The sequence below is a fragment of the Schistocerca americana genome, chromosome 1 (assembly GCF_021461395.2).
Source record: "Schistocerca americana isolate TAMUIC-IGC-003095 chromosome 1, iqSchAmer2.1, whole genome shotgun sequence".
Classification (NCBI taxonomy): domain Eukaryota; kingdom Metazoa; phylum Arthropoda; class Insecta; order Orthoptera; family Acrididae; genus Schistocerca; species Schistocerca americana.
Window position 1 is genome coordinate 787,186,106 of NC_060119.1, and position 14,482 is coordinate 787,200,587.

Below are 14,482 nucleotides of genomic sequence, written 5' to 3' on the forward strand. Positions count from 1 at the left end.
TCTCTGATGAACACTTTCCATTGAGGACAGTGTACTGGGTCTACAACTTAGGAAGTTTTTGAGCCACTCACATATCTGAGAACTTATTCTGTATGCTCATACCTTTATTAATAGTCTCTCTCCAGTGGGACACAATATCAAATGCTTTCCAGAAATCTAGAAATACAGAATCTACTTGTTGCCCATCATCCAGGGTCCACAGTATATCATGTGATAAAAGGGCAAACTGAGTTTCATATGTGAGATGCTTTCTAAACCCATGCTGACTTGTGGAAAGAAGCTTTTCAGACTCAAGGAAATGTATTATTCTCCGACTCAGAATACGTTCAAGAATTCAGCAGAAAACCAATATTAAGGACATTGGTCTGTAATTTTGGGGGTTTATTCTTTTAGTCTACTTACATACAGTCACCTGTACATTTTTCCAGTCATTTGAAAATTTGCGCCAGGCCAGAGATTCGCAATAAATACAAGCTAAGTAAAGTGGCCAATGCTGTAGAGTATTCTCTGTAAAACTGAACTGGGATTATATCTGGTCCTAGAGATTCAACTCTTTCAGTTGCTTCTCTATTCATGGGATACCCATTACTATGTGCTCCACTCAGGAGCCTATATGACAATCAAATGACGATATGTTTGCACAATCGTCCTGCATGGATGACTTATTAAATGCGAAATTTAAAACTTTAGCTTTCCTTATGCCTTCTTCTACTGATACATCAGACTGGTCAATGAGTGGATAGAGGCCTTCAACCCGCTTAGCGATTTTAAACAGTATCAGAATTTTCCTGCATCTTTCGTTAAGGTATGAAAGTGGAAGTTGCTTTACACTTCATGCTGTGACCTTATTTTACAGTGTAATGATGGAAATTGCTATATGCTCTGCATTTGGACCTTTTTACAGATGCACAAATTTCTATAAATTTTTACCACTCATCATTTGAACCGAGAACGCAACAGTCTGTGCTTCCTCAGCATTTTCATAATTTCGTTATTAAACAATGATGGATCTTTTCCATCCTTAATCCACTTCTTTGACACATGCTTCTCCACATCATGAGTTGCAATCAGTTTCAACTTTGCCCATAATTCCTCTATGTCCACCATATTGGAACTAAATGATATCCATTCATTGTCTAAGTAGGATGATAACAACTACATATCTGCTCTTTCCAGCAAAAACACTCTTCTAGCTTTCTTTATGAAATTATTAACTTCAGTGACCTTTGCTGCTATGTTGACATCATGATCACTAATCCCTACCACTATACTGACACTGTCAATAAGGTCATCTCCGTTTGTACTTACAAGGCCTGAACCATTTCCTTTGCACATGGGCTGTCGAACTAGCTGCTCAATTCAGTTTTCGGAAAATCAGTGCAAGAGTATTTCACAAGACTGTCTGCCCATACCACCAGCAATGAATCCACAGACATCCCAGTCTGTATTCAGCAGGTTAACATCACATCCAACTAACAATGCTCGATTTAGTAATTTTCGTGCTACTGAACTTAGACTTTCCTCGGATGATCTAAAACGGTCACAACACATTCAGGTAGCCGATAAAAAGATACAATAATTAACTTGGGTCCACCTACACCTGTTCCTCGCATCCAGATAACTTTGCACTTAGACTCAATTTCTACCTTAACAGAAACTATATTTTTGTTGACTGCAACAAACAGTCTATCCCAGTATGTCATGTAACCTATGTTTTTTATACAAATTCCATGTCTCGCTAAATATTTCACAGACTTCTACTTTGGGTTTCAGTCATCTTTCAGTTCAAAGAACTTAAATGTGACAACTTATAACACTAATGTGCCATGAAACATGTTAATGTTACGCTCTGAGAGGATTTCAAAGTTCGACAGAGCATGTGTCTAATGGAAAAGGGTATCGGACTATAATTTCAAATTTTGTCCAGTTGACAATAAAACCAAATGGGCCTTAACCTTGGGAGTTAACAGAAGTGGTAAAACTATAAGTGAATGAAAAAAAAAAAAAAAAAATGAACGGTCAGCAGCCTAATTAGGCACATTAATTTGGAAATACATATGTGAGAAAATAGTTTATTAGTTATTGAATTTACTTTTGTTGAGACTTCCCTATGAAGAGCAAACAGGGTACAAACTGACACAGTGCACTCTGTACTGTGTGTAGTAGCAGTTACCAATAACACACGCACCAGTATATTATGGGGAGCAAAATTGCACAGAGTTCATACTAATGACAGCCACAATCAATAGCATTACTTAATCAAAATACTGAAACATCACTGCATGAAGTGCAGAACTAATTTTGGAGATGAGGGACTTCCATCTTGACTGACATGAATAACACAAATAAAGATGAATAACATCTTAAATGCAATGATTAAGCTCCTCTGCTTATAGCAGTTTTGTTTAGTAACAATAATAGTTCATTTTTTTCTTAATAGGAGGACAATATGATGGGGATTGGTATAGTTCCATTAGCCAAGGATCTTTGATTATTGCAAAAGTAAAAAACTACACTATCTTTGAAAATGTTCATTCTTGTTGTTGTGGTCTTCAGTCCTGAGACTGGTTTGATGCAGCTCTCCATGCTACTCTATCCTGTGCAAGCTTCTTCATCTCCCAGTACCTACTGCAACCTACATCCTTCTGAATCTGCTTAGTGTATTCATCTCTTGGTCTCCCCCTACGATTTTTACCCTCCACGCTGCCCTCCAATGCTAAATTTGTGATCCCTTGATGCCTCAAAACATGTCCTATCAACCGATCCCTTCTTCTAGTCAAGTTGTGCCACAGTCTTCTCTTCTCCCCAATCCTATTCAATACCTCCTCATTAGTTACGTGATCTACCCACCTTATCTTCAGCATTCTTCTGTAGCACCACATTTCGAAATCTTCTATTCTCTTCTTGTCCAAACTGGTCATCGTCCATGTTTCACTTCCATACATGGCTACACTCCATACAAATACTTTCAGAAACGACTTCCTGACACTTAAATCTATACTCGATGTTAACAAATTTCTCTTCTTCAGAAACGATTTCCTTGCCATTGCCAGTCTACATTTTATATCCTCTCTACTTCGACCATCATCAGTTATTTTACTCCCTAAATAGCAAAACTCCTTTACTACTTTAAGTGTCTCATTTCCTAATCTAATCCCCTCAGCATCACCCGATTTAATTTGACTACATTCCATTATCCTCGTTTTGCTTTTGTTGATGTTCATCTTATATCCTCCTTTCAAGACACTGTCCATTCCGTTCAACTGCTCTTCCAAGTCCTTTGCTGTCTCTGACAGAATTACAATGTCATCGGCGAACCTCAAAGTTTTTACTTCTTCTCCATGAATTTTAATACCTACTCCGAATTTTTCTTTTGTTTCCTTTACTGCTTGCTCAATATACAGATTGAATAACATCGGGGAGAGGCTACAACCCTGTCTCACTCCCTTCCCAATCACTGCTTCCCTTTCATGCCCCTCGACTCTTATAACTGCCATCTGGTTTCTGCACAAATTGTAAATAGCCTTTCGCTCCCTGTATTTTACCCCTGCCACCTTCAGAATTTAAAAGAGAGTATTCCAGTTAACCTTGTCAAAAGCTTTCTCTAAGTCTACAAATGCTAGAAACGTAGGTTTGCCTTTTCTTAATCTTTCTTCTAAGATAAGTCGTAAGGTTAGTATTGCCTCACGTGTTCCAACATTTCTACGGAATCCAATCTGATCTCCCCCGAGGTCCGCTTCTACCAGTTTTTCCATTCGTCTGTAAAGAATTCGCGTTAGTATTTTACAGCTGTGACTTATTAAACTGATAGTTCGGTAATTTTCACATCTGTCAATACCTGCTTTCTTTGGGATTGGAATTATTATATTCTTCTTGAAGTCTGTGGGTATTTCGCCTGTCTCATACATCTTGCTCACCAGATGGTATAGTTTTGTCATGACTGGCTCTCCCAAGGCCATCAGTAGTTCTAATGGAATGTTGCCTACTCCCGGGGCCTTGTTTCGACTCAGGTCTTTCAGTGCTCTGTCAAACTCTTCACGCAGTATCTTATCTCCCATTTCATCTTCATCTACATCCTCTTCCATTTCCATAATATTGTCCTCAAGTACATCGCCCTTGTATAAACCTTCTATATACTCCTTCCACCTTTCTGCCTTCCCTTCTTTGCTTAGAACTGGGTTGCCATCTGAGCTCTTGATATTCATACAAGTGGTTCTCTTCTCTCCAAAGGTCTCTTTAATTTTCCTGTAGGCAGTATCTATCTTACCCCTCTTGAGACAAGCCTCTACATCCTTACATTTGTCCTCTAGCCATCCCTGCTTAGCCATTTTGCACTTCCTGTCGATCTCATTTTTGAGACGTTTGTATTCCTTTTTGCCTGCTTCATTTACTGCATTTTTATATTTTCTCCTTTCATCAATTAAATTCAATATTTCTTCTGTTACCCGAGGATTTCTATTAGCCCTAGTCTTTTTACCTACTTGATCCTCTGCTGCCTTCACTATTTCATTCCTCAAAGCTACCCATTCTTCTTCTACTGTATTTCTTTCCCCCATTCCTGTCAATTGTTCCCTTATGCTCTCCCTGAAACTCTCTACAACCTCTGGTTCTTTCAGTTTATCCAGGTCCCATCTCCTTAAATTCCCACCTTTTTGCAGTTTCTTCAGTTTCAATCTGCAGTTCATAACCAATAGATTGTGGTCAGAATCCACATCTGCCCCTGGAAATGTCTTACAATTTAAAACCTGGTTCCTAAATCTCTGTCTTACCATTATATAATCTATCTGATACCTTTTAGTATCTCCAGGATTCTTCCAGGTATACAACCTTATTTCATGATTCTTGAACCAAGTGTTAGCTATGATTAAGTTATGCTCAGTGCAAAATTCTACAAGGTGGCTTCCTCTTTCATTTCTTCCCCCCAATCCATATTCACCTACTATGTTTCCTTCTGTCCCTTTTCCTACTGACGAATTCCAGTCACCCATGACTATTAAATTTTCGTCTCCCTTCACTACCTGAATAATTTCTTTTATCTCGTCATACATTTCATCTATTTCTTCATCATCTGCAGAGCTAGTTGGCATATAAACTTGTACTACTGTAGTAGGCATGGGCTTTGTGTCTATCTTGGCCACAATAATGCGTTCACTATGCTGTTTGTAGTAGCTAACCCGCACTCCTATTTTTTTATTCATTATTAAACCTACTCCTGCATTACCCCTATTTGATTTTGTATTTATAACCCTGTAATCACCTGACCAAAAGTCTTGTTCCTCCTGCCACCAAACTTCACTAATTCCCACTATATCTAACTTTAACCTATCCATTTCCCTTTTTAAATTTTCTAACCTACCTGCCCGATTAAGGCATCTGACATTCCACGCTCCGATCCGTAGAATGTCAGTTTTCTTTCTCCTGATAACGACGTCCTCTTGAGTAGTCCCCGCCCGGAGATCCGAATGGGGGACTATTTTACCTCCGGAATATTTTACCCAAGAGGACCCCATCATCATTTAATGATACAGTAAAGCTGCATGTCCTCGGGAAAAATTACGGCTGTAGTTTCCCCTTGCTTTCAGCCATTCGCAGTACCAGCACAGCAAGGCCGTTTTGGTTAATGTTACAAGGCCAGATCAGTCTATCATCCAGACTGTTGCCCCTGCAACTACTGAAAAGGCTGCTGCCCCTCTTCAGGAACCACATGTTTGTCTGGCCTCTCAACAGATACCCCTCCGTTGTGGTTGCACCTACGGTACAGCCATCTGTATCGCTGAGGCACGCAAGCCTCCCCACCAACGGCAAGGTCCATGGTTCATGGGGGGGAAAAATGTTCATAACTTCACTTATAACAGTACTACTGCAAATCGGTTCATTAAAGATTTATATGTACTTGTATTTTAATCACCTGTGAAGCAGGTATTCTTGGCAGTAGTATTAACAAACTCTTGCACCGTAATCCTACAAAACTATATTTTGTGATAAACTAAGGATACTTTAGCAAAAACCTATCCAACATAACTTTTATGGTTTTAGCTTTTTTGTATTTAAACTCCGTACCTTAACAATTTCACTTGTAGTAGTCCATACACAAAGCATGCAAATTTTACTCTTACTTTAACTTTTTCTACTCCTTTTACTTTAGACCAAATATCACTTTTAAAAATATGAATGCCAGAATTGTTCATTTAAATCAGGATACTCAGTTTTAGTAGCACTTTGGTGAGGACCCCGCATAGATTCGTGATTAGGACTGAAGTTATGGTTTCGAACACGAATTGACATTTTATGTGATTATTGCTGAAACACCACAAAAGTTAACTGTTCCACGCCAATATATATTACTTAACTGAATGTATGAAGTCTGTGAGGCAGTGGCGAAGATTAGTGGCAGACGAAATGGCAGCTGACTGTACTCACGGCTCTTGATGTGCGAATGCTCTATAAAATCTCTTCTTGGCATCAGATTTTCAACATATTAGAGCCATTACATTATTCTGTGAATACCAAGTAACAGCCAGACCCACATCCGAGGCAAATCCCTTATAATGCAGCTTCCAATTGCCTTTCTGAGCACCATCGAAGTGTATCGTGCTAAGGCTAGCCACACATTGCATGCCATTCACACAAAGGAGCCACTCAGTTCGACCACCAAACTCACCTTTTACATCACGCCATGCCACTTTCATTGCGGAGGGACTTCCCTACAGCATTTACATGTTACAAATACAAGTGCCCTAAGTGTGAACCAGCGTTTAACAAACATAAAACTTTCATAAACATATTCATATTACAATAATTTAAAATTTCAACATATTCTTTTGCTTTTTTCATATATATACATATCACAACTCTAGTTTTCTTGCCATACATCAAGGAGTTCAAACAACACAGAACGCACACTTCATAAATTGCAGATACACAGTTACTTAAAATAAACCTACTCCTAACTGATGTAAGTGTTACAAACTTTCCTGGAGGGCAGTAAATTCAGGAACTGTGTTACAAAACTGTGTTACTAATGCTTCAGCAATTTACTGTTAAAAGTTTGACTGTCAAAGTGTCTTTAATTTGTACACCGTCCGATTTCACTCTCCGCGTATCAAATGGTGAGCGTTCAGAGATCCCAAAATATCACCTTAAAAAGCCCCTATGTCCACTCCACAAGTACTCTCCTGTCTGAGCAGCTGTTTCCTTTGTGCAGTGCACAGCTGATCTATCATGAGGAGTTCTACAATCTCTACCCCCTTAATGCAGGTCCAAAAATCTGCAACCAAGACTGACATGGAATCGACAGAGTCTTTGGTTGAGATCTTCTACTTGGTTCCAAACTAAAGCATACCCATCAACTTCAGGTATGATGCTGAAAAACTGTGGGCTGCTTCCACCCTGCAATGGAGGGCACCAGTCTTCACCACTTGTGCCAGTCGCCCGTACAAACTAAGGATGGCCTCAAAACCCAAACGACAGATGTCATTGGGGCAGATGTGAGCCACAACTTTCAGACAACGTCACCATGCACCCTTGACAGGGCCTTCTCCACACCTCGGATGAAACATACCAAGTAAATATCAGACTTCTTTCTAGCCCTGGACCCTATCCGTATTTCCCTCACCTCTATTCTGCTCTATAACGTGCTTAACATTGGACCTCCATAACTAGCGAACACCTGTCCCTGTATGCCTGCTCGAACCCTGCTGCAGGAGTGGCCACCTGTTCACTCATAGTGTGAACGGGTAAGACCAGAAGGCCAGCCTTCATACTGACACTCTGCCTTGAGTGATGCGAATACGTTACAACCCACCACACACCTTGTGGTGGGGGCGGATCCCTCGTATCAGATCACTGTGAGGTGTGTCTGGATCAGAGTCCATGGATGAAATGAGAGACACCTGAGATGTCCCGTGTGATGTGCCATATTATCCATAACTGCTACACCCTGAGGCAGCAACATGAAGATAACTGACCATGGCCAGAAGCATCTTCAGCTGTTCATGAACTGCAGTCAGCTCCTCCTGCGTACGCAAGCAGAATTGCACACATCCTATCCACCCTAATACTACTAACTTAAGAATTAACTACAAAACTAAATATGTAACCTGCTAGATTACTGGTGTGTCGCTAATGGAGGATGGTGCCTTACTGAACTGTGCAGCTGGCCATTCAAAACAAATGACAACTCACTACAGACTGTGTGAATCTTCACTTTACAGTTACTAAAATGTGGATTGTACCTCTTAAGTACAAAAAGGCACAAGGAATTTAAGAATAAAACTATGAAAGCACACAGAAAAAGCTAAATACGTAACTTGTTGCTCTTCCGTTGTGTCACCAATGGAGGATGATGACTTACTGAGCTGTGACCAACGGTCTGTGGCTCACTTCTGAATTATTGTGGTATGGAAATGAAATGTTGTGTGGCTAGGGCCTCCCGTCGGGTAGACCGGTCGCCTGGTGCAAGTTTTTTTAGTTGACACCACTTTGGCAACTTGCGCATCAATCGGGATGAGATGATGATTATGATTATGATGAGGATGAAGAAGACAACACAACACCCAGTCCCTGAGCAGAGAAAATCCCTGACCCAGCCAGGGATTGAACCCGGACCCCTTAGCATGGTATTCTGTCGCACTGACCACTCAGCCATCAAGGCAGACATGTGGTATGAAAACCACAGATTACAGAAATGACAGAATACTGCAGCTGATTGCATATAACCAAAGTTTGACTGAGGAATTAAACAAAAAGAGGGTAATCAGAAAGGTGGAGCCTCTTCACTACCCAGTTCTTCCCCGACATCTACCTCTACATGCTTAGTCTGCACTTCACAATTACCCAGAGTGTTAATTGAACCACCTTCAAGCTGTTTCTCAACCGTTCAAATGTCTAACAGTGTGCAGGAAAAATGAACACTTAAATCTTTTTGTGCGAGCTCTGATTTCTCTTATTTTATTATGATGATCATTCCTCCCTATGTAGGTGGGTGTCAACAGAATATTTTCACAATCTGAGGATAAAGTTGCTGATTAAATTTCTTGAGTAGGTCCTGCTGCAACGAAAAATGCCTTTGTTTCAATGATTGCCACCCCAATTAACATACCACATCTGTAGCATGCTCTTCCGTTTTGCCATAGCACAAAACATTGTTCTTTACAATTTCTGGATTGGTAACACCAAGCAGGAAATAAAGCAGGAGGGAAAATCAAAGTTTTTTTTAACACTATGAGGAATGCAGTGATCTTGTGTAAGGGGTCAGAGGACCAACTGCTGTATATAGCACTACTTAAGTTGAGAGGTGATGCATGCGTATTATTTTCAGGAGGCGCTAGGATAAGAGTGTTCTATCAGCTGAAAGGTGCCACTAAGCACCATTGGAAGGTGGTGACACAGCTGACAATATCAAACTGATGTGAGCAGATGTTAACGACCTTCAACGCCATTGCTAAACAACGATCATGGCCCCTCAAGTTCATCTCCTGTGATTAGTGATGTCGGTCGGGCAAAGGTCCAGTGGGCAGGACATTTATAAATGGGTATTTGGCTGGGAACTTGACCAAAGCAGTTAATAAATGCCCAAAATCTGGGCACTTACAAAAAAAGTAAATTTTAAACTAAAATGTATAATTTACCAATTAAAATAAAGGATGGGACAATACTCCTGATATTAAAAGTTAGTAAATGTTTACACTTAAACCTACGTATATCATTCATTGGCATTATTACTAAGACGAAAAGGAAAGAAGAGAGAAGTAGTTTTTTTCCCCTAGCATTCTGACTTGCTGTACCAAGGAAGAATGTGTTGCTGATAGTTGCTTATTTATAACGTCCTTTTTATTTTTACGACTTCTGCTCTCCTCTACTCCCTCTCGTACAGTCATAAGTATGAGATCTGTTCAAAAAAATTGTGGAACATTCATAATTTCACAGCAATGGTGTGTCAGAGCGAAATGCGGTTGGCGCTCCTGCACATGCTTGTGTTTAATGTTTAACTGCCAGAAGTTTCATTGTTGTATGTCTGTCAGTTATTATTCAGTGTTGTACTGAGTAGAACATTGAGTCACACAGTTCGCGAATTTCAAGGTGGCAGGGAGAGAGAGGAAGCAACATGTCTGCATTAAATTTTGTGTGAAACTAAAAAAAAATCTATACATAGACATACCAAATGATGTAGGAAGACTGCAGTTATGAGTGCTTAAGCCATACACGTTGTTACAAACTGTTCACTCAATTTAAAAACGGCAGGACGGAAATTAGAGGTGATCCTTGTTCAGGACGCCCTTCGATGTCTACCGACGATGCTCATCTCAGGAACGTCAACAAAATTGTGCGTGCCAATTGAAGACTGACTGTCCAAGAGATTGCAGAAGAATGTAACATTTCAGTTGGATCAAATTATGAAATCCTGACACAGCATCTTGGAATGCATCTTGTCACCACTGAGTTCATGCCATGGTTCGTGAGTCAAGACCAGAAAGACATTCACCTCGCAATTTGTGAAAAGCTCTTGGATTGTGCAAATGAGAAGATGATGTTTCTTATGAGAATCTTAACTGGTGATGAGATGAAAGTTGAAATCCCCAATGAAAGGATGAAGATTCGCAATGGTAGATGAGATAAAACAAAATTTGCAGGCGGCACTTCACGCAATCCAGCAAGAGGGATACCGAGACAGCTTCTGGAAGCGGAAACAGCATTGGGAGCAGTGTACCAATTGTGGAGGAGAGTTTTGAAGGAGACCATGCACAATAAGCAAAAGGTAAGTGCAGAAAAATTCTGTCGACAAAGTTCAACAATTTTGTGAACAGACCTGTGTTTAACAGTTCTCAATTGGAAAAAAAAAGCATATTTAGCAGCATTTGAGACAGACTACAGTTTTCTATTCTGCTCCTTTCTTTATCTATTTCCGTATGACTGCAATGCTGTGAAGATAAAACTGACCTCATTCAAGATGTAAATAGTTATGTTTATAGTCGAATTTATTTCCCCTATAACTGCCCGGACATTTATGAATTTTGGACATTTGCCCGGGCATTTATCCTGGCCATTTGCCCCAACTTATAAATGCCCACATATTTTACACCACTACCTACGATTTCTTTCACAAAAGAAGAGGAAAAAGAATTTGGACAGATGTAAGGGCCGTGTAGCTGACTGATACATTGTTGATTGTTGAGCTGTCAACAGATATGAATGAACTGAATAGGGTGCAATCATTCGTATACCGTAGCATGTTGTATTCCCCAGAGCATGATGGGTGTTGCTTAATTCCTGTAAACATTTATAATTCCGAAGAAGTGGAAGAATTCCCATGACAAGCTTAATGGCATTAAATGAAGACACGTTGAAAAAAGAAAAAAACTGCGGACACAGTAGTGCTATGGCTGTGCTACTCTAAGAATATGCAGAATTATTCAGTCCTAGTGGACCACCTTCACCAATGCCTGTCACGCAGTACCATGTTCCCACCAGAGGCATGCAACCAGTATATGGGAAGCAGCATTGCATTTTGTACAGCCTTAAACTAGTAGTTGATTATCTAGCAGCTCTAACACAAAATTTTAGGGTGTGTGCACTTTCACAGAAAATAGATACAACAGAACATCCTGTCATATTGTGTACCATCAGCTGCACTAACTTGAAATGATCTTACTAGGCAGTAAAAAAGGATATACTCTGTGAGTGGTATATGGAATAACTTACATTCACTATTACTTGTATGTCTCAAATTGCTGAATATCTATTTTCCTCTTGGTCTGGAAGTCTTAGTCTCCAAAGATGTGACAAGCAGACTAACAAGATGGTTGTTGCATCTCAATGAGTTCAACACTGATTGTGAGATTGAGTACAGACTAGTGAAAATGCATAATAAAACCAGTGGTCTAAGCTGAGAAGTGTGTGTGTTGTAGTAAGTCAGAGTGAGCAAGGAAAAATGAAAATGCTTACATATCAACAATTTACGGCACTGTCTCAATTTAAAACACACGATGAAATCCTATACCAGGAAACGATGCGGACAGCAAACTGTTGTCCCAGAATGTTTCTGTGGTAAGTGCTATGTCAGATTCACAATGCAATCCATTACAGCATTTACTGGAAGGAGGTAAATCACTCCATATAACTGGACTACGCATTTATGGCTCATTCAACATAAGCTCCCACACAGAATAAAAATGTCCTGATGATAACTGAACATTTCTCACAGTACTTGGCAATGGTAACCATAACTAAATTAAAGAGCTAAGACCATTGGTCACTCTACAATTAGCCAATGGCTATGTAAATTCAGGACACCTCATGTCAGTGTCGCAAATCGTGACTTAATTTCATGTCAGAACAAGTGCAGCCTCAACAAGAAAAAAATTACAGACTAGTCATTACCAATCTAGAAGCATTGGTTACACTGAGCAAGCACACTGAATCTTTGGCAAGACACTCAGCCAATATGTAAATGAGGAACTTAATAACTATGACAAACCCATACTTTACGCAGTAATAACACATGAATCCAAACTGCAGGAGAACATAGGACTCTCACCTACAAAGTGACACATGGCAGGAAAATGTCCTTCAACTTTCCCTTGCCACAATCAGCACTAGCACCTTTCCTCCATATGGGCTTTTACAAGGAAACTGAAGGCCACTTGGAGGCAATCAAGGTGTGCCAATACAAATTCAAGAAGGGGCTACAGGGGGAAGAATACGTTTCTGAAATACAATGTTGGGCAATGACTGATGTTTAACAACCCATATATCCCTAACGACAAAATGAAGAAATTCATCACAAAGTTCTACGGCCCTTTTCAAGTTATTAAGGTGCTATCATGAGTCAACCTAAAATTACAGTAATCCACTAGGAGTACCATCAGCAGAAATCATTTACTCGAAATACACCATTCCACCACTCTGGTAGTCACAGTCACAGAACCCGGTGACTACCAAGTGCACTTGCCACAACATTCAAAAGTTCAAAGAGACTGCAGCAACATGTACTCTGAGCGGTGATTCTGCAACCATCTTTCCATCAAATACTATATCTCAGAAAAATGGAGGTGTAATCCCTCATAGACTTTGTTTCTTTTAAGTTATCACTGCCAACCTTTTCCTTTGTTCTGTGATTGTACCATTAAAATTCCTTAGGAGTTACTAAACAACCACATTCTCCACAGACATTAAGAGAACCAGGGCAACATTGTCAATTTGGTAGTGGTCTCAGAGGTAATGGAATGCAATATCTTTTAACTGTTGTTCATAGTGATTTTTTCTGTGTTTTCTCCAGTCAGTGTGAAGAATTCCCAATGTGGTGTGAATTACTGTCCATAGACAGAGTGAAACGTAACAGCCCATTACTCATTTTCACAGACACCAGCACATCACATTGGCACTTGCTGTCTCAGCACTATGTCATCACCCTCCCAGCTCTTGTGGCTTAGCTACCAGCCAATCACAAAGAAGCAGCTGACATTGCTGACCAAACTCTAATGGCCATTACTGGAAGCTGCTGACCATGGAAAATTGGAACCACTCATGTCTGATGAAAATAGCCATCAAAATGGCCAAAGGAGGTGGGCAATGGACCCCATCTGCTAGGCAGGCCTCAGTCTAAACAACTGGGCCCTTTGACATATTGCAATATTGAGTATAGGCACTAATCCTTAACACAGCTGAAATTCAATGTCTCTTTAGTGGAGCTATATTGGCAGAAACACGTATTTCCATAAAACTTTTCCCAAGATATCACAAGAAATCTACCGAATATTGGTCAGGCACAAAAGAGTAGTCCCAAAAGTCCTACACAAACCATACACCACCAAGTATTAAAGATTTCCTAGGTGTCACGTTATCTTCGGATTTGTGAAAAACACTGCAACCCCCATTAGTGCCTACAAAGAGACAATTCCAGCTATCATGCTCATCATGGCCGGAAGGAGACTACTCACTGCTCAATTCTAGCCCCTGAGTGTTTCACTAAGTAAGTGGTGACTGCTTGCAGCAAGACTGAATAAGGAGCAAATTAAAGAGAGAGAAGGGGGTGGGAGGGGGGAGGGCAGAGGGGGGGTGGGAGAGGGGGGGGGCAGCATCAGCAAGTTCATTTTGCAGGGTTCCCATGTGCAGTGACACCAAACAGAAAATAATTTTCTTCTGACTTTGCAAGAGAATGAACGCTCTGGATATTCTGGACGATCCTGTCACCAAGTACACCTCTCCAGTGGTAAGTGTACACTTTAGGAGTCAGAGTACCAGTAAATGAGGAATTTATTGGTACAATGCCAGCTCATCTGTTCCAGTGCCTTCAGAACAGCAAATAATTCTCCATTACAGAGACAAGAAAACAAACAAATAGATCAGGGGACAGACTGGAACAGAAGACAGCCAAGACACAAGGAGAATGAAACAGCGATGGACGGAACACGTAGTCAGATCAATGGTCCGTAAATGCATGAAGGAACACTGCCAAGAAGGCAATGCAATGGAGAGAGGGTAG

The 14,482-nt window shown here is 40.3% G+C and overlaps 1 protein-coding gene across 3 annotated transcripts in view; it reads right to left on the reverse strand.

Moving 5' to 3' along the window:
• Positions 1 to 14,482, reverse strand: part of LOC124612406 (centromere protein I-like) — a 367,802-nt gene that overhangs the window by 337,714 nt on the left and 15,606 nt on the right. The gene's annotated exons all lie outside the window — the stretch shown is intronic.